General features: G+C 41.4%; 2 long non-coding RNA genes across 9 annotated transcripts in view; both read left to right on the top strand.

Annotated features, from left to right (window-relative positions):
- Nucleotides 1–12,366, top strand: part of LOC111096767 — a 43,093-nt gene extending 30,727 nt beyond the window's left edge. For all 3 annotated transcript variants that reach the window (XR_005362497.1, XR_005362496.1, XR_005362495.1), the window contains exons 3-4: nt 9,702–9,781; nt 12,217–12,366. This is a non-coding gene — a long non-coding RNA (uncharacterized LOC111096767). The remainder of the gene's footprint in view (nt 1–9,701; nt 9,782–12,216) is intronic.
- LOC111096770 overlaps nt 1–24,171 on the top strand; it is a 331,553-nt gene that overhangs the window by 193,857 nt on the left and 113,525 nt on the right. For 4 of the 6 annotated variants that reach the window (XR_005362481.1, XR_005362479.1, XR_005362482.1 and 1 more), the window contains exons 1-2: nt 18,518–18,958; nt 22,089–22,290. The exons of 1 other annotated variant lie outside the window; for it this stretch is intronic. This is a non-coding gene — a long non-coding RNA (uncharacterized LOC111096770). Of the gene's footprint in view, nt 1–18,516; nt 18,959–22,088; nt 22,291–24,171 lie in introns of those variants that run through there. One more of the 6 variants, XR_005362483.1, reaches the window with a different exon arrangement.

Here is a 24,171-nt window from a genome sequence, read left to right as displayed (position 1 = left end):
AGCAACTGTATGTGTGAGCTACAAAAATAGCTGCTACTTCACTTCTGCTTCTTCAGATCTCCAAGGAACCTCCCTTGAGGCCACCCTAACTAGAAATACACAAGAAAGGAAATAGCAAGAAATATGGTTCAGCCTAGGGGGTCAACACTTTACAAAGACATCATGCCTATGTTCCAGTTACCCCCAAAATCTTTGCATAACTGCACCAGTTTACTGGAATACCTTCCCTCTGCTTCCTACCTCTGTCCCAACCTGGGCCTCAGCCCTAACAGTACCTCCACTGTGACTAGTCCTAATATGTCCCCATGATATTTAATACCTTCATTACGGCATGAGTCACATGTCTGATTTTTGTTTTTTATCTCTGCCCTTCCCCCACCAGCATTTAAGCTCCTTAAAAGATCATATGCCACATTTTCCCTAATATCCTTAAAAGTTATTGCCTGGTACATATAGGTGTTTAATAAGTTTGAATGAAGGAAGGAAGAAAAATGAGTACCTCTGCTCTTTAGTGTGTTTTGGATAAAATAGTGTTCCAATTCATGAGGTCATTGTAAAGATAAAAGGTACTAAAATATGTGTAAGGGCTCAATTCATGGTAGGTTATTGTGGAAGCTCCAGAGTTCTCTGTATCAGCCTAGCCCTGTGGTGTGGCAGATGGCCACTCAGTCTTCAACAAGCCCTCCTTCAACACCGTGCCCTGCCAAAGTTGTCATCCTGGAACCACCCAGTCAGGGTGAGGCAAAATCTTGAAGAGTGCTATATGTTTGCAAAGCTCTGGAAGGGGATGCACTGATAAAATTCCCTCTTTGAGGGAAGAGACATATGATCTTTACTGAGGGTTCCCCAGTTAGCTGGGGATAAAATGAGCTCAGCCTTGGGGAAACCATGATCATAGGAATATGTTGTCTATGGACCTGAAGAGTTAGTGTGTCACTTGACCTAGATCTCACCCAGGGTAATGAACAGATGAGGTAAGCAAGGTGTCATCTATCTGTCTGTGTATTTGTTTATTCAACACGTGTGTGCACACACGCACACACACACAATTTTTATATATATTTATATTATAAAATATATAATTTTACAAATGCTGCATTAATATTGGGGTATACAAAAGTTAATACATGTAAAATGCTTGAAATGGTGCCCAGTGCCTATAACCCCAAATATTTGTTGTTGTTATTATTATTATTATTATTATTGAAGTGATACATATAGTTCTCCATTTATGCTTTATATTTGTAGATATGCAGGTGTTATCTATTCTCTCTCTCTGTCTCTCTCTGAGTCCTTAGTTGGTTTCTACAGTGTGTCATCTAGACTGATTACTCATCTGATTCTTGACTAATTGCTATGACTTATTGAGCCCTTATGTGCCAGGAACTGTGCTAACTACTTTAATTTCACAAGGCTTATGATTAAATTCAGTTGCATATAGCATAAAAACCCATCTGATTTCTTTCTGTCACGTAAAAGTGCCTGGAGGTAACAACCAGGGCTAGTAAGATGGTTCCACCATATCATTAAGAAACCAGGACTTCCTCTACCTTTTTGTTTCACTAGTTGTAAGGGAAGCTGGGAAGTGTGGGATTTTAGCTGGGGGGCATCATTGCCCTGAATAAAAATCAGACTCTATTACCAGAAAGAAGGGGAGAATGGATATTGAGTGGCGTCATGGCCTCTCAGACCTGAGCACCTGATTCTATTTGATCGGAAATAAAAAGATGACCTCTCCTCTGCATTCTGGGTTCCTACCAAGCCTGAGGAGAATAATTGTTGCCCCCAGGTATTATACAGATAAAATCATGGCTCGAACATGGCTAACAGGAGAGGTTGGGTCATTCTTAGACCAGTGATAGATAGGAGTCTGGCAAAGTGGCATAGTGATCCATTTTGAATGAGTTTTGAAGATTGACTCATAGAAATTTCAAGGGTCTAAAGATGAGATATTGTTCAGACCTACTATTTTTGTTTACCTCCGCTCCAGCTATTGAGGGAGAAAATTTCTGCTCTGTGTCAAAAGGGAGACAGATGTCAGTTTGAAAAGGAAAGAAGCAGAGGGTCAGTTGCCACCTCTCACCAGGACCTAATTCACACTCAGGGAACATTTGATCCTCTGGGCTCTGAGGGAAGTTTAATTGAAATGCAAAAACCAAAGGTCAAAACCATGTAAAATTTAAAGGCCATTTTTACTATTTGACAAGGAACAAATTGTAACTTTATATTGCTTTTAGATGCAATTTTGTTCAGTGAAATTAGATTATGCTCAACTAAAGCACCTTCTTTAGAGCTTTTAGATTAAATATTAGAACTTATTAGAAGGACCTTGATTTCGTCAGTAAATACCAAGGAAAATATTTGGTGGGAAATGCAGCTGCCTAATTTGCATTAATACAAACGAGAACTATTAAGCTTAGTTGATTAGCATATTCATATGTACTGTAGTCCCCGTGTATTTAAAATAGATTCTGCTAGATTCTGATTACAAACTCAGTGTATGTATAACTCCGTGAACCAGAGCCTTGGCAATAGATTGTGCCTTGGAGTGTGAGGGTGGCAGCAGGAGGGTAAAAGAATACTGGTCTCGAGTTTGTTTCCATAATGTGTACCATGAAGAGCCGGCCCCATCCTCAATTCTCTGAGAACCAGATGAAAACCAGAGAGATAGGAACCCAGGATAGGAGGCCAGGGAGCAAGATGTGTCAGAACAAATATGTGTGAGAACGAGACCCACTTTGACAACAGCATTCATTTCCTCAAGAACCTTGAGGAAATGAATCCTTACTTGGCACATATGGAGCTGATCTTCTGACTTCCTGACTGATTCTGTGACGTGGCCTTTTTATAGCTGGGAATGTTTCTGTATGGAAGATGTCTCTTAATGGGGGAACTCTGAGGAGCAGGCCGGGGAGGGCAGGCTAGAGCTACATTGCTGCTCCTGCTTTCATGGAGCCTATGAGTGACGCCCAATCAACCATGTGCCTCAAGAGGGAAACAGGCCTACCTGAGGAGGGACAGGATTCTAGAGACCTTCCAGGGGGCATTAGAGGGGAGCATGAGCACTGGCACAGGGGGAAAACATGAGTTGGGGTGGTTGTGTGATGGTGCAGCCCCTGAAGCAGGGGCTGGAAAATGAAGGGGAGACACCTGGCCATGACAGGGATTGTTCCGTTTACCATCCTGCCAGCTCTTTAATGCAAATCAGTTTGTTCCCTTTCCAAAAGTTCTGTGTAGACTGATTTTTTTCTTTTGTGGATAAATTGATAATCTTTCTTTAAGTTGCGAATTAATTCTGAGATGATTCAATTTTATTTCTGATGATCTTTTAGGATCTCTGTCTTCCTATAACCCAACACTCCCCCACTACCCAACATACCTAGGAATAAATATAATAAATGAGCTATAAACACCCAAACATACTTGCTAATTCAAAGGGATGCTAATGATCTGTTAAGGAAAATATTTTATAGAACAAATAATCTTCCTCATTCCTTGGCCTAAGATTCCTTGTAAAGTTTCTGAGAGCAGAGAACCAGGTCGGGCCTCCAGACACCCAGGATGGAGACGGATGTGACACTAGATGGGCGTCATGGAGACATCTCTTTCTTCTCTCTTCTGCCCTGGCCCTTACCCTATGACATATGGTACCTATGCATTTTGAGAAATCATGCCCCCAGACAGGTCATTTTGTGTTCTCTGCTCCCCCAAGTGCATTTCCTCTGTTTACTGTTTTTAAGGTGACAGCTTTAGGTGAGTATAGTGAGTGGCTAATACACCTGAATAGGTTGATGCATATTGCTTACAGATAAGGTCAATGCCCCATAAATATTTATAGGTTAGTGCTCTCTGGGGAGGGCAGCACACTAAAGGTCATTGACCTTAGTGTTCCTTGCTCAGGTGTCTCTGCTGGTCCTAGAGCTTCCAGAGCAGGCACACATTGGCTAACACCTTTTGAGATGGGTGTCCACAGCAGAAGGTGAGAGAAGGCAGCACAACATTCACTTTCCTGATGATTCTGTTTATTTACTTTGCTCTTTTGTGCTGTCACTTTTCTGGGACCTAACATGTAGAATATTGGTGCCAGAAACAATTATAGACATTATTTTATTCTAAAAATAAAGCTGAGGGTCAGGAGAGTCCTGAGGCTTGCCTCAGTGATGCAGTCCAAATCGGTGCCACATATTCTGAACCTCAGACCAGTATGTGAGTTATTTCTAACGTGTATTTGGTTTACATTGATCGAAGCTGCCCTCTGTGTGCTTTATAATTAGATGTAACAGGTTTTCAGGTAGATGCAGGAAGCAAAAAGCTCCACATTTGGTGACTTTTCTTGAACTTAAACATCTATCCATCCATCCATTTGTTCATTCTTGTAATGAAAACTTAATGAGCGCCTCCCATGTGCCAAGAGTGTTCCAGGTCCTAGAGGTGAAGCCAGGAGCAGAAAGACAAAACCCTGGGCTTGGGAAGCTTGCCTTCCAGTGAGGGGAGTAAGAATGAAATGTAGGGCAGCCTGGGTAGCTCAGCTGTTTAGCGCCGCTTTCAGCCCAGGGTGTGGTCCTGGAGACCCAGGATGGAGTCCCACGTCGGGCTCCCTGCATGGAATGGAGCCTGCTTCTCCTTCTGCCTGTGTCTGTGCCTCTTTTTCTTTCTCTGTGGGTCTCTCATGAATAAATAAATTAAATCTTAAAAAAAAAGAAAAAAGAAATGTAGCTGCCAGGTGGGGATACCTGCCCTAAGGAAGGATGTGGCAGGGTATGACAGTAGAGTAGACCAGGCTCTTGTCCTGAGAGGAGGCTGTGGGGAAGCATTACAGTTGTTCACGGTGACATCTGAACAACTGGAGGTATTGGGGAAGGAGGCATAAGATTATTTGGGAAGAGAGAGTGTTCCAGATAGAGACAGAAGACATAGGGGGAGAGATAATGAGGCCCAAGGGAGGGAAGTAGGATGGAGGGCACACAGGAGCAAGATCTGGATCAGGCAAGTGCATGGGGAGAGGACAACATATAATATATTGTCCAGCTGGCACCTTCTGATAGTGAAAGACGTGCTGCTTGTAATCAGTCCAGGACAGACATGAGCAGTAGGGTCGAGGGTGGGCTGGGGTGCATGGCATCTACTGGGAGGGCCAAGGTGTGCTGGCTCCTGCTGTGTGTGGGTGAGAAAACTCAAACATGTGAGCCGAGGGTGTTGTGGTTTTGAGGACGTAGGCACCAGCAGGGAGATGTGTCAGGGGCAACTGCAATGATCCAGGTAGGATGCGTGGGGTTGTGAGCGGATGGGGCAGTGGCGAGGAGGAGTGGTGCATTTTAGAGACATACTGACAGTAGGGCCGACAGGATTTCCTGGCAAACTGGAGGAGGGTGGGAAAGGAAAGGAGAGCTGGGGTTAACTCCATGGCCTGAGCTGCTAGAAGACAGCTAGCAGCTGTCTCTACTGAGATGCCAGGAGACTGAGGAAACATCAGGTGTGAAGAGAAATGAAGTTTGGTCTTATCTATTGCAATGGACTGAATATTTGTGTCCCCTTCAAAATTCATATGTTAAAATTTTAATCCCCAGAGTGATGGCATTGGGAAGTGGAGCATTTGGGGGGTGATTAGGTCAGGAGGGCAGAGCCCTCATGAATGGATTTAGTGCTCTTATGAAAGAGACTCCAGAGAGCTTCCCAGTCCCTTCACCATGTGGGGAGATGGCAGAAAGACAGCCATCTATGAGCCAGGGGGTGCACCCTTGTTAAATACCCAAGCTGCTGGTGCCTTGATCTCAGACTTCCAGCCTCTAGGACTGTGAGCAATACATTTCTGTTGTTTATGAACGACCCAGTCTGTGGTATTGTGTTATAGCAGCCTGAACGAAATAAGGCATCCACGTTACCTTTGATATAACATCAAACTGAAGAGCTCGTATGTAGTAGAAACAGGAGTCTTCAGGATATATATTTGGTATTGGAAGTCCCTGGAGCCAGATGACATCCCTGAGCCAGTGAGTATAGACAGAGAAGAAAGCCAGGCCCGGGCCTTGTCACAGGTTAGCAGGACCAGGAAGGAACAGAGATGGAGGGAAGCGAGGAGAGAGGTGGTCTAAGGTCAAGTGAGGAAAATATTGCCAAGCTCTCCTGTAACTGTTCAGGATGTTTTCAACATGACAAAGGTTGAAAGCAGGATGTAGTGGGTGGAGGGAGGAAGCAGTGAGCCCTGAACGCCAGGGACTGGTCCTGTGAAGGCAGGAACGGCTATGTCATGAGCAGTGTATGCATGGGGCTGTGGGGGGGAGGTCAGAACAGGAGAAATGCCATGAGCTGACTTCTCTTGGGGCAGATGGAGCTGTGGGTATGGAATGTGCCATCTGAGCAGCCTGAGGCAAACACTCCTTCCTCTGTGGACACCAGCTTCCTTTTGAGCAGAGCCCAACTGCAACTATAAGGCATGCTTGGTGGAAAGCGAGAATTTGTGAGGAAGAAGCCAGCCAGACATCAGGCAGTTGGAAGTGTTGATGGCATTAATACAGGCCAGAATAAAAGAGCAGAGGGGAAATGGTGCCAGTCCTGGAGTGGGAAGAATTCTCAGGCCAGCAGTGGGAATTGTAGACAAAGCACCAAGACCAGGAACTTACAGAGTAAAGGGGTCAGATCTAGCTTTTGCCACATCCTAGTTTGGCCTCGCTGAGCCCTTGTCTCTTTGTCTCTAAAACTGGGTATAGCCCTACTTCATCTGTGTTGCTGCAAGAGTTAAGTGGGATGAATTATACTACAATCAATTTATGTAGGCCTAATCCATTATAGAAATGTGATGCATTCATTTTCCTTGTCTTTGTAATTTTTATTTACAAAGACAAGGAAACAGATTTATTTATCTGTTTAAATTGGGACAGTGTGGGGGCTTGTTTCTAGGGGAGAACACCGAGGAACAGGGCAAGTAGTCTTCGGTTGGTGAATGTCTAGGAACTCCTGTGGGGGAAGGAAGGTGATTGCAGCTCTGAGATCACTTCTAGCACAAGGATGACAGCAAAGGTTAGACTTCATGTTTATAACACAAGCTTCATGCTGTCATGGGTCCCTACACATCTTCTCATTAAAGATGACCAGCTCTAACCTGCCCTTCCAGAGCCTGCTAATGGGAAGAAGAGTGGGCTTCCTGAGCAGTATCTAGTTCATTCCCTCATGCTCATGAGGGCCACGTGAAGCCCCAGCCTTCCTTCTCTCACCACACTGTCTGGGGCTGGTTGTGTGAGATGACCAGCTCTGGGTGCCCCTCTGTCCTCACAGACACCCAGGTAGGGATCACGGACTGTGAAATGAGCCAGTCCTCAGTCCATAGAGGGTGTCCCTGAATGCAGGGGCACGTGACAGCTATCCTGAACGCCTGCTCCCTGTGGTCAGACCACGTCCAGGTAGTATGTTTTCAGCTAAAGGATGGCACCCAGATCTCTGTGGCCTCTGTCACTAGCTACCCTCAAATCCCTGTAGCCTCCATCTGACACCAATAGGGTCACTAAAGAATTGGATAACCAAGTCACCAAGGTGACTCGGGAAGGTGCAAATAGGGGCTTCATCCTGCCCACAGGCCCAGCTTAGGGGTACGTGCCTAGGGAAATGGGGTACAGGGCAGGGTGTGTAATTGTGTGGAGAGCCAAGGGGCTTGCTGGTGGACTCAGGAGTGGTGCAGCCTAAGGCTTCAACAGGAAGGGTCAGAAAGGCCAAGCTGGTGGCAACAGGGCTCTCAGGATGGGGGGTTCACTCTGACCATTGACCAGCCTTGCTTACAGCTAGCCCTGAGGTTTAGATGTTTGGTCAGGTTTTCCCAGGAGTGCAGAGTTCTCATTCAGCCTTTGGGTCCTTCTTCCTGCTGAAGCTGAGTGACTGTTGGGAGTCTTCGAGGTGTGCCCTCAGAGCTGACTTCTTAACCTATTTTAGTGCAGAATTCTGAGCAGTCCTGCCCGCATGTGCAATGACCTCATGGGTCAAACCGAGCTCTTTCAGCTCCAGAGGCAACAGGTACGTCTCCCAGACCCATCCCTTCTGTGTGTGCTGCTCGCAGCAAGAGCCTGCCTCAAGGCTCGGGAAGCATTGAAGGACACAAAACCCTTATGCAGAGTGGCGACGCTCCACAGGGACGGTTTGAGCACCAGCGAGCAGGCGGCAGTGGTAGTGGGAGCATTTCCGTTCCCAGAGCCTCCAGAGTGGCTCACTCAGTCCTCTACCTTTGGCCTGGCAGCTGTGCCTTTGCTCGGGCCCTGGATAAAGCCCAACCGGGAAAGAGGCCGTTCACCTTCCCAGATGAGACCACCAGGGGGCAGTGGAGCACACTCGCAGGAGGCAGCAGCTGCAGGACCAGGAAGGTTGGCGAAGCTTCTGAGGCCGGGGAAACAGGCTAGGCGACCCTAGGGTCAGAAACCATCCTCAGAGCACCCTGTACCCTCTCAGAGAATGGACGAACTGGGCTTTGGCTTCACATCAGCCAGCTTTTATCTTTAGGCAGAAACTATCCAACCTTTATAGCCTCATCATCATTTTGTTCTGGACCATCACCCTTATTTCCTGGCATGAATAGCCCAGAGAGGTTGTGTAACTAAACTGAAGACACACAGCTGCAAAAGTGGTCAAGCAATCGATTTTTCACAGTGAGATTTTAACCCCAAGGACCTTCCTTATTGCTCTGTAGTGATTAATCCAGTCCTCACCAGGGAAGTAGATAGCCAGGCCACACTTCATACCTTTGCCAGAATCTCTTGGGGGAGAGGCAAGGGTCTTGCCTGAAATCTGCATTTCTAGCAAGCTCTCCAGGTGATTCAGATAAATGTGCTAAATGAGAACCCTGCCCTTGTGGGGGAATGTGACCTAAACCAAATCATAAAGAAAGTGAGTTTTTTCTTCCGTGTTCCCATACCACCCCCTCTTTACTCATGCAGGGCTTCTAGTCACCCGCCCCCTACCCCCAGCCCATGATGTCAGGTGCTCACCTTTAAAATCCCTTTCTGCCAAGGACTTATCTCCATCACTCCTGGCTTCCCCGTCTCACACTCTGACAGGGACTAACACTGAGCTGCCCTTTACCATCATACCTTCCAAAGTGACAACAAGTTAATCTGATTAAAAAATCAATTCTAGTGGGATTAAGATACACAGTTGCTCCAACAACTGGCCAATCCCAGGTGTCATGGGAATTTAAAGCAGGGATTTCTGGACATAACATCACAGCCTGGGCTTTTAATCCAGAAGTGCTGGATTAAATACAATAATACAATAAAGATGAGAATTTCAGGGAAGAGTAGAGAGATGCATTCTGAAAGAGAGATACTTGGCACTAGGATCTGGGTTTAAGAGGTATTTTGCCTGTATTGTGGTGATGACTGATGTAGATCTCAGGGTTTTTTGTTGTTGTTGTTGTTGTTGTTGAGAAGGGGAAGTACTGTTTTTCAGTACGGTACTTTTTCAGTACTGGTTTATTCAGAGATAATATAGATGCATGCAAAATATTCAAGCAAAATAAACATTATAAATTTTACTATAGTCCTGTTACCCAGATAACATCTATTCAGTCATCTCTCTGAGTATGACAATGATGAAAAATTGCTGCACTTTACTGAGCACCTACTATGTGCTGGACACAGTGCTATGTACTTCCCATGCATTCTATCATCTTATTCTCACGTGGTCCATGGACAGGGCATAATAGCCTTTTTTTTTTTTTTCAGGGTAATGAAGTTGGAAACAGAGAAGTTGAATAATTTGTGCAAGATGAACTGCTATGTGATGGGACAAAAACCCAACTCAGGTTTCTCTTGTACCAGAGCTCAGATTCTATTTTTTTTTTTTTTTTAGAGCTCAGATTTTTATACTGGCTACATATGCAGGCACATGCACAACCTGTAGACATGCACACACCTGTACCACTCCTTTCACCCCACAGACACACACTGAATCTGCGTGCAGATACACCACACATACATACACAGAACTCATGCACTGCACAGACACATATGCCCTGTAGACACACATATGGCAAGACTCACACAAAGGACCCACACACCCTACAGACACACAGAATTTACACCTAGACATGCACACATGCACCAGAGATACACACACATATGCACATACTGCAGACACCCACAGATTTCACACATATGTACTGAAGATATGTACACAGAACTCATAGACATGCTCATACTATAGAGAAACACAGAAAACTCACACATACACCACAGGTATATACACAGGACTCACACACACATTGAAATATACACACCAGACAGACCATACACACCATAGTCACATATGTGCATGGGGGCATAGAGTCACACATACATACAGAGGTTCTTCTGAAATCTGTTTTTTGAAAATTCAATATGTATATAGAACTTTTATTCTTTCAGAATCCTGTGGGGAATTCTATTGCAGAGATCAATCATAATCTTTCTGATCAAATCTGATTAGTAGCTCTCTAAGTTTCTGAAAAATATTTGAATTACAATAAAATAACAAAAGTGGGAAGTTGGGGGGTTTTCATTAAGTTCCAGATTGCATGCATTGTATCATTTAATCTTCATAATAACCCTGTGTGTAACCTCATTTTGCGGTTACAAAAACTGAGATTCAGATGGTTTTAGAGCTTCCAAGGGACAGCTCCAGGAAGCAGAGCTAGGAAGTATCTCCAGACCTACCCTCAATATGAGTTTGCTTTTCACGAACATCCATGTCTATACTTGTCTGTGTTGGAGAAATTCCTGGAAGAGAAATTCCAAGTCCAGGGTTACATACATTCTCCAGTTTATGGACATTGCTGAACTGGTCTTTGGAGAACTGTACCAATGTGCAAATAAATGCCTTATTTCCTTTTAATTTTGCCAGGACTGGATATTTTTATCTTTGTCTATTTGTTAGGTGAAAAGTTATATTTAAGTGTTAGACAAATCCCTTTAGGGAATTAGGTTTTGACTGACATGGTCAGAAAAGGGTTTGTGGTATAGGAAGATGGTGACATTGAAGGATGAATAGTTTTGTTTTAGCAGAAGATATTTTTCTTGGTGACAGGGACATGGAATCAGACAGCATTCTGGGGTTCCTAGCAGTTTCAGTGCTTCTGACCTGTTGAATTGCATGTAGAAGTTCTTTGAAGCTTGCTTGTCATTGTGACACTCTGTCCTGAGGCTCAGTGTTTGGGAGATGTGCCTCCTGCAGACACAAACACCATGTAGTCTTAGGAGGTGGAGGAAAGTGTGTGAAAGTATAGCTCACCCTCACCTGTGATACTGTAACAGGACCATCTCCTGGACACATAGAAAGTGACATTAGGGGCCACCTCAGAAGCATGTTGGTGGCAATTTTGGACTGTGTGTGTGGACTCTTTACCCTTGGTTGCTTCTTAGGCTCCCTGTGCAAAATAGGCATTAGCAGAGCAGCTCCATGGTGCCAACAGCTTTTGCTTTCCAGTCTTGAGCTGGTGGCTGCTGGAGGATTTGTTCTTGCTGTATGTTTTAGCTCTGGATTTTACACAGGTAGCTGCTTGTTGCTTTACAAATGGTGGCTCTCCAGGTTCATGTTTTATTGGATTGTGATAGAATGGTGCAGGTGGCTCTGGAGGTAAGCCTGGGTCTGTGTCATATCCCCAGGCTGCCCCTTGCCTCCCTTGAGAAGCTGCCCACAGTAGTCCTGCTCGTCTCTGTTACCACCTGCCAACCTCTTTAGCTCAGCTCAGCACCCCTAGGGCTGGGCGGCCCTGGGCAGCTCCCGGAATTCACTCAGCCGTTGCAGATTTGACACACCATCAAAATTGCAACTATTCCTTTCTCAAATTTTACCTTCCTGAGCTTTTCTTGCAGCTTTTTGTTGCCTGAAAGATTGGATTTCCAGCTTCTGTTGTAAATTTTCTTCTAAGTGGGCTCCCTTGGTATGTATGGTGGAAGAGAAAGCAAGAAAAGAAAAAAAAAAAGCTACGGGGGAACTGCCCCTTCCATGGTCTATGTAGCCTGAAGTCTTCATTTCTAGAGAGGCTTTCTCTCCATGAACTGGGGCCCCAGAAAAGAAGCTGAATTATAGCGAGGAGACTAAGTGTGGGCTCTTTCTCCAAGTGTCTGAAAAAATATGACAAAGCTTAAAGAAAAGCAGGAATACATAAAAATAGTTGGCTTTCCTTTCTCCTTGGAGTTGTTTTATAAGGAGCTTTGTGGCCTTGACTCTGAAGGGTGATTGGTTTTTTGCCTTGTCTAGCCTAGGTGCTGAGAGCAACCAGTGGATGAGAAGCCTGCCTGCCTCTTCTCCATGACCAACATATTCTGGCCACCCAGTTGTTCTATGTACAGGGGGCCTACAAAATACAGAGTTAAGTATTTTTGGTAAATATAGCAGACTCTTAATTCACATGAATGTTACTCCCAATTTCTCTTTTATATCCTTTGTATTATTTTTATCATGCATGCTACTTTTATAAATACTATAAGCACAATAAACTGCTACTATTTTTTGCTTTAGATGTTTATCTTCCAGAGCTATTAAAATAGCAATAAAGAAAATTTTATTTTGCCTTTATTAATTCTATTTTCATCCTTTTTTATTTTATTTTGCATAGATCCCAGTTTCTGTTTCGTATCTTATTCTTTCTTTCTTATTTTGGTATCTTAGTTTTAAAAACTTTCTTTGATCTTTCTTCAAATATAGGTCTTCTAACATTGAATTCTTTTTTTTTTTTTGAGAAAGTAGTTGTGTCTCATTCATTTTTGAAAGACTTCTTTTCTGAATATAGTAAATTGACAGCGTTTTAAAATACTTTAAAATGCCATTTGACTTTCCTTTGGTTTGCATAGTTTCTGATGAGAAATCTATTTTAGCTTTTACCTTCTTTTCCTCATAAGTAAGATGTCTTTTTCCTCTGGCTGCCTTCAAGATACTTCCTTGTCTTTGGTTTCTATAGTTTTACTATTGTTTTTTTTCCCCTTGATTGGTGCCACAAACAGCATTAATTTTGGAAAATTCTCAACTCTTATTTTTCCATGTATGTTTTCTGTCCCATTTTCTGTCTCTTTTCACCTTCTGAGAGTCAAGTTATAAATACGCTCTACTTTTTTTTTTTAAGATTTTATTTATCTATTCATGAGAGACACAGAAAGAGAGAGAGAGGCAAAGACACAGGTAGAGGGAGAAGCAGGCTCCATGCAGGGAGCCCGATGTGGGACCCTACCCTGTGACTCCAGGATCACGCCCCGGGAGGAAGGCAGGCTCCAAACCACTGAGCCACCCAGGGATCCCTATGCTCTACTTTTTGATGGTGCCTTGTAGCTTTTGTATGTTCTTTTCTTTTACTATTATTATTATTATTATTATTGTTTTCTGTTTCAGTTTGGGTAATTCTATTGTTTTCAAGTTCATTGATTCTTTCCTCAAATGTGTTGAGTCGACTGATGAGCTCTTAAATGTCTTTCTTCATGTCTGTTACTGTGTTTTCATTTCTAGCATTTCCATTTGATTCTTCTTTCTAGGTTTCATTTCTCTGCTCAAATAGCCCATCTGATATTGCATGTTATCCATCTTATCATTAGAGCTTAATGTATCAACTATAGTTATTTTGAATTCCATGTCTGATAGTTCCAACATCTGTGTCATATGTGTATCTAGTTCTGTTAATTGTGTTGTCTCTGGACAGCATTTTTTTGCCCCCTTGCTTTTTGGGGATATGCTTTATAAATTTTTGTTGAAAGACATGTCTTGTGTAGACACTGGAGGCTACAGTAAGTAATCCATATGCTTGAGGATAGGTATGCCTTTCCTTCTGTTAAAATTTTAGCTTGGGGATATACATGAATGTGATTAGGAGTTGAGCTGGATTTAAGATTTGTTGTTGCTATGGTTACCTTCAACGGGCCACATGCTTCCAATACCTCAATACTGCCTTGTCTTGCGATTGGGTTTTGGTTTGCCAGAGAATTTTTCTCAATGTTGAAGCCACTTTAGAGCTTCCCTTTACATTATGCTTGAATTTCTTTTTATGCTCTTGTTCCTCCACAACAGTATTCTATTGTTACCTGTAACTTGATGGTTCTTAGCCTGTGATGGGGAGTGCATGTATACAAAGTTCTTATAATTAAACTTCAGTTTTATAAAGGCACTGTGTCTCAGGGCTGTGGTCTTCTTGTGTTCCTGCCCCACCCCTGGGGGCAGTACTGGGCCCACCTCATATCTTTGTACCTTTCCCGGAATAGAAGTTGTTTTTTCCTATGTTCTCCTCCCCCAGACACAGGAGGCTTTCACTCATAGCTCTAAGTGTGATAGTGTTGGTTGCCTTTTCCTAGTGGTTTAAGACTATTATTCTGAAGAGGCAACAGGCAAGGAGAATCTAGATGGGATTTTATACCTTTCCTGTAGCTCCTGCTGCTGTTCACTTCCTTCAGACTTGAACTACAAGGGGGCACTTCTTCAGGACTCTCATCAGTTGTTTTCCGGATCACTGGTTAGGTACATATAGAAGAGCCTGCAAATGGTTGCAAGTTTCCATTGTATCTGCATCCTCAGGAGTTCTATATTCTCTTGAGATTCATCAGTTGGCCTTAACAGTTCAGTAAGAATTTTTTGCTGAATACTTAACCAATGTCTGGCAGCATCTGCCCCAGGTGAGCAAGTGCTTATGTTCTATCTCTTCTTCTTCTTCTTTTATTTTTTTAAAGATTTATTTATTTATCCATGAGAGGCAAAGAGAGAGAGAGAGAGAGAATGAGAGAGAGGCAGAGACCCAGGTAGAGGGAGAAGCAGGCTCCCCGCAGGGAGCCTGATACAGGACTCGATCCCTATCCCAGGATCACGCTGTGAGCAAAAGGCAGACACTCAACTGCTGAGCCACCCAGGCATCCCTGTTCTTTCCTTGCACACAATTGTATTTACTTAGATTTCAGATGAGTTATTTGTTCTGCAAGCTCAGATCACTGACAAGTTCAAGTAATGTAATGAATTTGTGGATTGTGCAGCATTTTTGTTATAAGTGGGGGAGTTACGCTCTTTCTCGTTTTCTACATCTTAAGGAGAAGCCAGAAGTAACCCTATTCTTAATACTCCCAAACTGGAAACTATAAAAATGCCCGTTAACAGTGCAATGGTTAGATATATTATGGTACATTCACTCAAAGGACTACTATATAGCAATGAGAATGAATGCACTATATCCACATAAAACAATGTGGATATAACTTATAAATATAATGTTGAGCTAAGGAAGACAGTCACAAAGGAATACATACTGGATAATTCCATTTATATAAAGTACAAAACTGACCCATGCTCTTAAAAATCAGGGGGGCAATTATCTTTGGAAGGCTAGAGGCTAGAATGGAGGACAAGGGCACTCCTAAGATATCAGCAATGTTCTGTTTCTTGATATCCTGGTTTCTATAGCTTTATCTTCCTGAAAATATAATGATATATCTATCTATCTATCTATCTATCTATCTATCTATCTATCTATCTCTCATTATGTGTGTGTATATATATATATATATATATATATATATATATATATATATAACTGTATGCATGGATTTATAACTTTCTAGATAGCTAGAAAATAAAAAAGTTAAATCACAATCCAGCAAAAGACAGAAAATTAAGAAAATGCTAAGGAATCTTATGAAATGCTAAAGCCTAAGGACATCAATTATGGCAATAAATATAAATGCTTATAAATGTTCCCCATTAAAAGATAATAAAATACAATAAAGCTCATATATGTTTTTAATGATGTGCAAATGTAAAAAGGACTATAGGTGAGCCCATTTCCCCTTAGTTCCCTTAGTCTCTTCTTAAATTATATGTGTGCTATCACCATGCTCTTGAGACAGTGTTCCCAATTTATTAAATGGTGAATGGGGCAAGGATATTTGAAGACAAGTAAGAAGGAATAGATCAATGAGGGGATAATTTGAGACATACAAAAAATATATAATGCCTGCAGATTGAGCTGGTTCTGAGTTTCACCACACTCACAATTTCTAAGGGAGATTGTTTTTGTTAATTTTATATCCATCTCTAAATCTCTTGGCTGACACCTCAGTTCTCCATACCCTAAAACACTAACACCATAGCTTTCAGAGAATTCTAGCTCTATAAATGAGATGGCATCAGAGGATGATACTATCCTTTCTCAAACCCCAGCAAGGGAATACATTATCGTGTAACCACTGTGTAAAGGAATTTTTAAGAGGAGATAAAAAGAAATTGGATCTGGAGAATTTGGCTAGAGGAGGTTGGAGGCTTTACAAAGGAATTAAATAGAAAAGTTTGGGTTCACCTAACTGAGGGAGTCCATAGAAGTAAACACAGCAATGATTCCTATCAGGAATTACTCTATGAACATAGTGTGGGTTGGGGTGTGTGTTTGCTTTCTTACAGTAATTGTTCAAAGACATTCAAGAAAATTGAGACCTAGAGACAAGGCTCTGAGTAATAAATGCATCTTACAATTCAACTACTCCATTTTTAAAATAAGAAAAACTTATCTGGAGAAAATTTTCAAGACTTAGTAAAACATCTTATTAAAAAATAGTTTATTATGACCTAGAAAATTCCATATCCATTATCTAATTGAAGTTACCTGAATTCTTTGTTAAGGAATGTACAGAGAAATGTGCATATAAGATTCTTCATAAATTATCTTATTATTCCATAAATATATTTGAGATCCCAACTATGTGTTGTACACTAAATAAGAATCCTTATTACAAGGCTTAATCTCTATCATCAAGAAGTTCAAAGGGGTACCTGGGTGGCTCAGTTGGCTAAGCATCCAATTCTTGATTTCTGCTCAGGTCGTGATCTGGGGTCATAGAGATTGAGCCCTGCATTGCGTATGGAGTCTGCTTGGGATTCTCTCTCTCCCTCCTCCTCTTCCCCTTCCCACTTATATGCGTGCACATGCACATGTGTGCACACACTCTTTTTCTTCCCCTCTCTCTCAAGAAAAGTTCAAAATTGGGGATCCCTGGGTGGCTCAGCGGTTTAGCTCCTGCCTTTGGCCCAGGATGTGGTCCTGGAGTCCCGGAATAGAGTCCCACATCAGGCTCCCTGCATGGGGCCTGCTTCTCCCTCTGCCTGTGTGTCTGTCTGTCTCTCTGTGTCTCTCATGAATAAATAAATAAAATCTTTTTTTAAAAAAAGTTCAAAATCTAGTGACGGATAGTTATGGGGATAGCAAGAACTCAGTGTTATAAATACTGTGATTGCAGAATATTCAGTGTGTTGGAAGACAATTTTGTATGACTCTCTCAAGTTTCTGCACGTTGTTTAAGTGGGCACTGTTCCTTGTTTTTTACTATCTTTCCAAGGATGTTAGTATAATGAACAATCTTGGAAGATGGAGTATGTCTTCATTTGGGACAAAGGGCAGGTGGATTTACTACTCATTATAAAATATTTGGTTTCACTAAGATCAGAGTTCTCCTATAACATCATCTGCTATGTTTGTAGATGCCTTCTAGCTTCCTTTGAGTTACCCTGTAGGAACTGGAAACTGGAACAAAAGATGATACTCTGATTAATGCAATGATTCTTATGTCCATGAAGTATAGCAAGCTAACTTGTTAGCTTGTAGGTAGGATAAAATCTCAGACCCTTCACACATCTTGACACATACTATTGTGGGAATATGAAGAAGGTGTACTTATTTTAGCTAATACAATAGCAATTATATGCTAGAATATGAAGAGTGTTAGGCAAATTGAAACAGTGAGGATGTGGGTGACAAAAGTGAGGGTCGGGGAAAGATGAAGAGTAAAACCAGGTGAAGGAAATAGGACAAGTAAGGGCCAGGTTGTGGGGATAGGGATTTTGAAGGGTATTTTATTTTATTAAGTTTTTATTTAAATTCTAGTTAGTTAACATATAGTGTAATATTAATTTCAGGAGTAGAATTTAGTGATTTCATCACTTACATATAACACTCAGTGTTCAATGGAAGGGCATTTTAATATTAGCCAAGAACATGAATGTTTTCACGAAAGCAATGCAATTAAGGGATATTAACTAGAAAATGGTATCTAAGCTTTAAGTTTTAGAAATGTCATTTTGGCAATAGAATGAATTGGCAGGGCCAAGATGGGAGGCAGGGAGATCCATAGACCAACTGGGAACCACTCAGATAATCCAGATGAAACATGATGAAAGTTTAAAGTAGGGAAAAGGGATAAGGAAGAGGAAGACTTAATAAAATATTATTGAAGTAGAATCAACTGGTTGTGTTGATAGAGTAGATTTTGGTGCTTCTCTGAGCTGAAACTGTCTTTGATACTTGAGTAAATAATGATAGATTGTAGAAGAATAAAGGGCATCCATAGGGATACCTGGACTTAACATATGTTTGTTGGTATCTGGTTTAGAAAGAATGACCACTCTAGATGGGTAGGGTGTGTATTACTCTGACTTGACAATTAAGGAAATTGTAGTCCTGAGGATTGAATAGATTGCTAAGGGTTGTATGGTCAGTGAGTTAATAGTGGAACTTGGAACTTTGATAAAATGAGTAATCTAGTGACCTTTTTATTCTGTTTCCTTGAATCAATCATCAGCACCATCACAGGGTTCTTACCCATTCTCAAAGGATCTAGGCTTCACCTGGGAGATAAAGGAAGCAGAAGAGAGAGAAAACTAGGGAGCTATATATTTTTCTTTCATTTGACAGATATATTAGATCTGTTAGCTCATTGCTGAAAGAAAGGGAATAGAGGATTTGTGTTTGACAATGTGGGCCAAAGGGAGTCTATCTTATTAATGAACTAGCTCCCCATAGCATTTCTTAGGAGTGCTGATCTTGGATGACCTGAGAAGAAATATGTTCTGCCAGAATAATCTCATTTTTGTACATCCAGTCATTATACTAAACTTGGTTACAACAGCAAAAAGCTAGAGCACTGAGTTTGTATCTTCACAATCATAAAATATCTCATCAACTAAATCAGTGAAAACAGTGAAAGACCACGTAAGTCATTTTTCTTGTTTGAGTTTTGCTATTATGAATGGGGATTTTATTAGTTGTTACAAAACTAAATTGTGATATGATATCAGAAAGTCAATTATTCTGTCTGGATCTCAGTTTGGTGCCTGGAACACAGTATCTTCTCACATAGTGTGCATAGAATTGTAAAATATTTTATCATTCTAACACTCTTAAGCATGACTGAGAGTTTCAAGCAAGAGTATGTAAAGAGTATAGATGAGGACCAAGTCAGAATATTAAAGAAATCCACATTTAGGGACTAAGAAGACAAAGAAGAATTTTAAAAAAAGAACCAGTGAAGTGGTCAGGGAAGGAACATTTGAAAAGAGTTTGTCTGTCTTTTTCTAATGGAAAGTTCACCACTAGGTATCATTGAATTTTATAAATTGGTTGGTAGTCTCCCACTTTCCATATCTGTAAAGGGCCCTGTGAAAGAAAATTAAAGCCTGGGAAATTTGAGTTGGGTATAAAAAGTTTAAATTTCTGTTTTAGATGAGAAGAATGGGAAGTCTTACCCCTAATTCTCTCCAAAATAAATCAGTAAAGAGAAAATAAATTCCCATTCTCTGTAATATTAACTCCCTTGAAATTTCTTCAGTCCTGGCTATGTTCATTACTTTTTGGGTGTTTCATTTTCCAATCAAGATGTCAATTTCTTAAGAGCAGAGTGCCAGCACATGTTGGATGAGTAATACATGTACTTTAATTTATTTGTTTAGAATATTCTCAGTTTTCTGACAGTGATGGAATCAAACTTGGAGTTGAAGACTCAAGAAGAGTAGAGATATTTATAGTTCACTTGACTAAAGGAATAGTGTTCTGAAAGTCCTCCAGGCCTGAGAGTGTCTGAAATCTCCTAAGCAGACCTGAGATGAGATTCTAGAGTCCCAGCTTGGTGCCTGAACTGCCCATCACCCTTTTGCCCTCTTTGCATCAGTACCTCTGAGAGAGGCAGTATGCTTTTTCATCTTGTAGGAAACACAGTCTCAGAAAACAGCTGCACTGAACTATTGGGCCATAATGGTACATATCACTCTTGGTCTTTGGCAGGAGATGCCCTTGGCTCCCAAAATAACCTTAACCACAGGGTTAAGGTTTTCCCATAATTGAAGAGTACAGAGGGAAGGAATCAAACACATGAGGGTTGACAGACATTTAATCACACTGTACTTAACAATTTGGGCTTCCTTTGTAGTCACATTGGTGATGGCAGCCAAGGTTTAACTTCTTGGAATCTGGGCTTCCACCATAGGGGGCAAAGGGGTCCTGCAGAGAGCTTCCACTTTGAGAGAGGTCTCAGCTAGTGATGGAGAGCAGTCACATGGCAGGATGGCTGAACAAAATCATTTGATTCATAAGCCATAGCTGTAAATAGTGCTCTCCTATACATGGTTCATTCCAACAAATCAACTTTCAGGGTTAATCGGATGGAGCAAGACTTTCATGTCACTGAATGCCTTTAAGGTCTCCTTATTTTTCTGCTCCTAGATGCCTTTTTGGGCACATCTTTCTCTCTCTTCTTGGATACTTGGTAACTTAAACTCTTCTTCCCTACTTCACAATCTCCTTCCCATTTTTACCTTAGGAACACATACTCAAAAAACATCATATAGCATGGCTCCGTGTGTGTATATGTATTTTAAAGATTTATTCACTTATTTTGGAGGGTAGAGGCAGAGGAGAGGGAGAGAGAAACCTAGCAGACTCCACACTGAGCACAGAGCTGATGTGGGGCTTGAGCTCACAACTCTGAGATCATGACCTAAGTCAAAACCAAGAGTTGGATGCTTAACTATCTGTGTCACCCAGGCTCCTCTATAGTTTAAAGAAGTAAAGCTTCGAGAAAAATACATGCTTTGGATAGATAGTTAGCCAGGACATTTTGGGTAGGGGGATCCCTCAAATGCATATTAACTTACTTTCTTACTTTTGTTTTTTTTGGTCTATTATTGTCCTATGAACACAAACCACTTTCAGGCTTCTGTGCTTTTGCTGGAGCAGTTTCTTTGGTGAGCTGTTCTCAACACTGATGACTCCTACATTGTATCTTTCAAAAGCTAGTTCTTTTTTTTAAATCCAATCTCAATTCAAATGTTACCATGAGTGATTTTCACATTTCTATAGTCAGACTTCTTCATTTCTCTCTTAGTTTCCACATTATATGTTCCTCTCTTGGGGTTTGCATCACTTTCAACCTACTATTTAAATAGTTTGCATCACCATTTTGTGCCACAATACTTAATGTCTAACACACTAGCATATAAAAATGATATCACTTTTTACATAAAATTATCATTGATAACATGCCAGTCATTGTACTGGGTGGTTTTAATCCCATTACCAAACAAATCTGTATTGATTCAGGTTGAATTTCTTTATCCCATTCCTTATCATTAGGAGCCCTAATTGTACTATATTGTTTGCATTTTTTTTAATATTTATTTCAATATTCATGTATTGTGGTGATGACTAAATGGATATACAAATTTATCAAAACTCATCAAATTTTACACTCAGAATGGATGAAGTATATTATAAATAAATTATATTTCAATAAAGTTGCTTTTAAAAATGGAGGTAAGCCTTTCCTGTCTTGAGGCTAGCTTGTAAAGGACAATTATTTCCTCCTGATAGTTGACCATCCAGTCACCCAGGCAGGGAACATGCATGTCCTGACCTGGCAGTGGGGTATAGCATTTTATAGAATAGACGTTTGCTTGAGGTCTTACAATTCTTCTTACAGTTAGCCTGGAAGAAAACAACAACAACAACAACAACAACAAAGCAGACGAAGAAACAAAACCAAAACAAAACCCCCCAAAACGCCTCAGGTTCAAACATCCAAAATGAGCAATTGTTAACTAAATCATGTGGGTTTTTAAAATTATTATTATAATAGGACTACTCTAGTTTATAGTGTGCATTCTATATTATATATAACAATTATAGTTACAACCATTTTATTTTATTGTAGTAAGGCAATTAAATATAAATCATCTGTTTTCCTAAGGATAATTAAAATTATCAAAATACTGTAGTATTATAATATATGAGTCCCCTACATTCTAACCATTATATTATCATTTGAAACTCAGATTATATTTCTCTATAGAAACAAAGCCCCAGTCTTGAAGAGACTGAGTCCAGAATATTGGAGTCTTGCTCATGGGCACCATTCCCTGATCTGGGCTACTCTTCCTGGTGTTGCCCTCCTACAGTCTGCCTAGGAATAGTCTGGGGCCAGTGCACCTGAGAACAGTTTATGGCATCTGTGTGCTACCCACCTAGGGCAGTACCTGCTGACTTGCTTCCAGGTAACTTGTTTTTTTCTTGTTATCTTCAGCCTTTGGGCTGAAGTGTGACTGATGCCAAGTGTCTCCTTTGCTTTTATTGAAAGTTCCCCACACCAGATTCTCTCCTTGACCCTGAAGGGGCAGATCCCCAAACTGGGCCTGACTGCTGGTTACAACAGCATAGATATGTGACAAGAAGGAAATAAAAGGGTCAGTCTTAGGTGGTGTGAGAAGATTCATATATGATATGTACAGTGTGAAGCAGAGCCCTGAACAAAAAGTCATAGCACAGGATACCCTGGAGAAATGAAGGTCAATGCCAGGAGTGACCTGCTGAGCTGAGAGACACTTCAGCTGGCCCAGGCTGAACATAGGCATGTTCATCCTATCCTTAGAGGAGAATGCATGCCCCAGCAGGAATTGGATTGCCTTCCTTGTGAGGACATCAACCAATGAGTTGCGGGTATGATTCACTATGCTTCTCAGATACTGGCAGGGAAAAAAAAAAAGTAAAGTTCCTGTTGGCAAAAATACTTGGATATAATTCAATGACCTACTACTTAATCCTGACCTGTTATATTGAGGCTCTGCAGAGAGGAGGAAAGCATGATTTCTGCACCCCGCCCCCCCCCAAACAGGCTGTCATTCTGTTGGGGAGTCAAAACTTCCATGCCTAAACAAGCATAAAATGTCAGAAACCTGGTGGACATTTAGCAGTCAGGACTCCATGGATTCCCAGGGAGAGAAACCTAGCTCAAAGTAGCTTAAGAAGCTTAATTTATTGGCTTACATAAATGAAAAAAAAGGGGGGGTGGTTGCTCTTAGGGACTCATGAGATGCATACATCTGATTATTGTCCTCATTCTATTCTGATCTGATAGGCTACTTTTCATGTAGTAGGAGTGGCCGCTCCAGTTTTCAGTTTGTTTTATGCCACCTTAGTGACATTAGTGGAAAAAGAAAGCTTCTTTCTATATACAATTTCTATATACAATTCCAGAGAATAACTCATATTGGAGTGGTTTGGTCATGTGCTCATTTCTGGCCAGTAATTGTAGTCAGAGGGCTGAGCTGCTATGATAGGGTAGGCTGGGTCATGTGAGCACTCTATTGAACTGGAAACTAGGGTCTTGCCCCACAAGAGCTTTATGGAGTGGGAGAAGGACAACTCTCTAAAATAAGAGAGCTGGGCTCTTGCTAGAGGAGAGGCTCTTACTGAGAGGTAGCAAAAGCAGGAAGGCTCCCTGTGAGAAGTAGAACATGAGAGGAAGGTGTTTTCAGAGGGGAAACTGCATTCCTCTTTTCATACAAGGGGAGCAAAGGAAAACCAGGGAAATAGACCCTGTTCCTTTCCCCCAGAGCCCTGTCAGACAGCAAGTGGTGGTTATCTAATAGGGGCCCCTGATGAAGCCACTTAGTGGCACTCATGCTAAGAGGTGGTGACCTCCAACCTCAGAGCCAGGGCGTTTTGGCAAAGGCAGCCTGTCAACACCCAGAGTGTAATTTGTCAGGGACATGGAGGTTAACATTTTTCTTCACAAAAAACATCTTTAATGACCATCAGCAATCAGGACCTCCGATTTCTGTCTCATTTGAAAGCTTTTAATGCTTTCAGAGGGATAGATGGGGTGACCTATGAGGTCTTTTCCATCTCTGATTTTCTATGATTAATGAAGTTCAATTGTGCAGAATAAAATGGCAAGTTTCTCGGTGTCAGTTCAGCTGTATTCCTTTTCTCCTCCCTCTTTTTTTTCCCCATTTTTTTTAGACGGATGATAATCATGCACATTTTCTCTTAATGCTTCAGGGAAAAAAAGGACTTTTCTTATGAGCCAGTCTTTGAAAATGTCAACGTGGGTGTATTTATTCGTGGTATAAATTGTTGCCAAATGCCACAAGCCA

This window comes from Canis lupus, chromosome 7 (genome assembly GCF_011100685.1).
Source record: "Canis lupus familiaris isolate Mischka breed German Shepherd chromosome 7, alternate assembly UU_Cfam_GSD_1.0, whole genome shotgun sequence".
NCBI classification, from domain to species: domain Eukaryota; kingdom Metazoa; phylum Chordata; class Mammalia; order Carnivora; family Canidae; genus Canis; species Canis lupus.
Note: the sequence above shows the minus strand (reverse complement) of the source record. Positions and strands in the feature narration are given on the sequence as shown.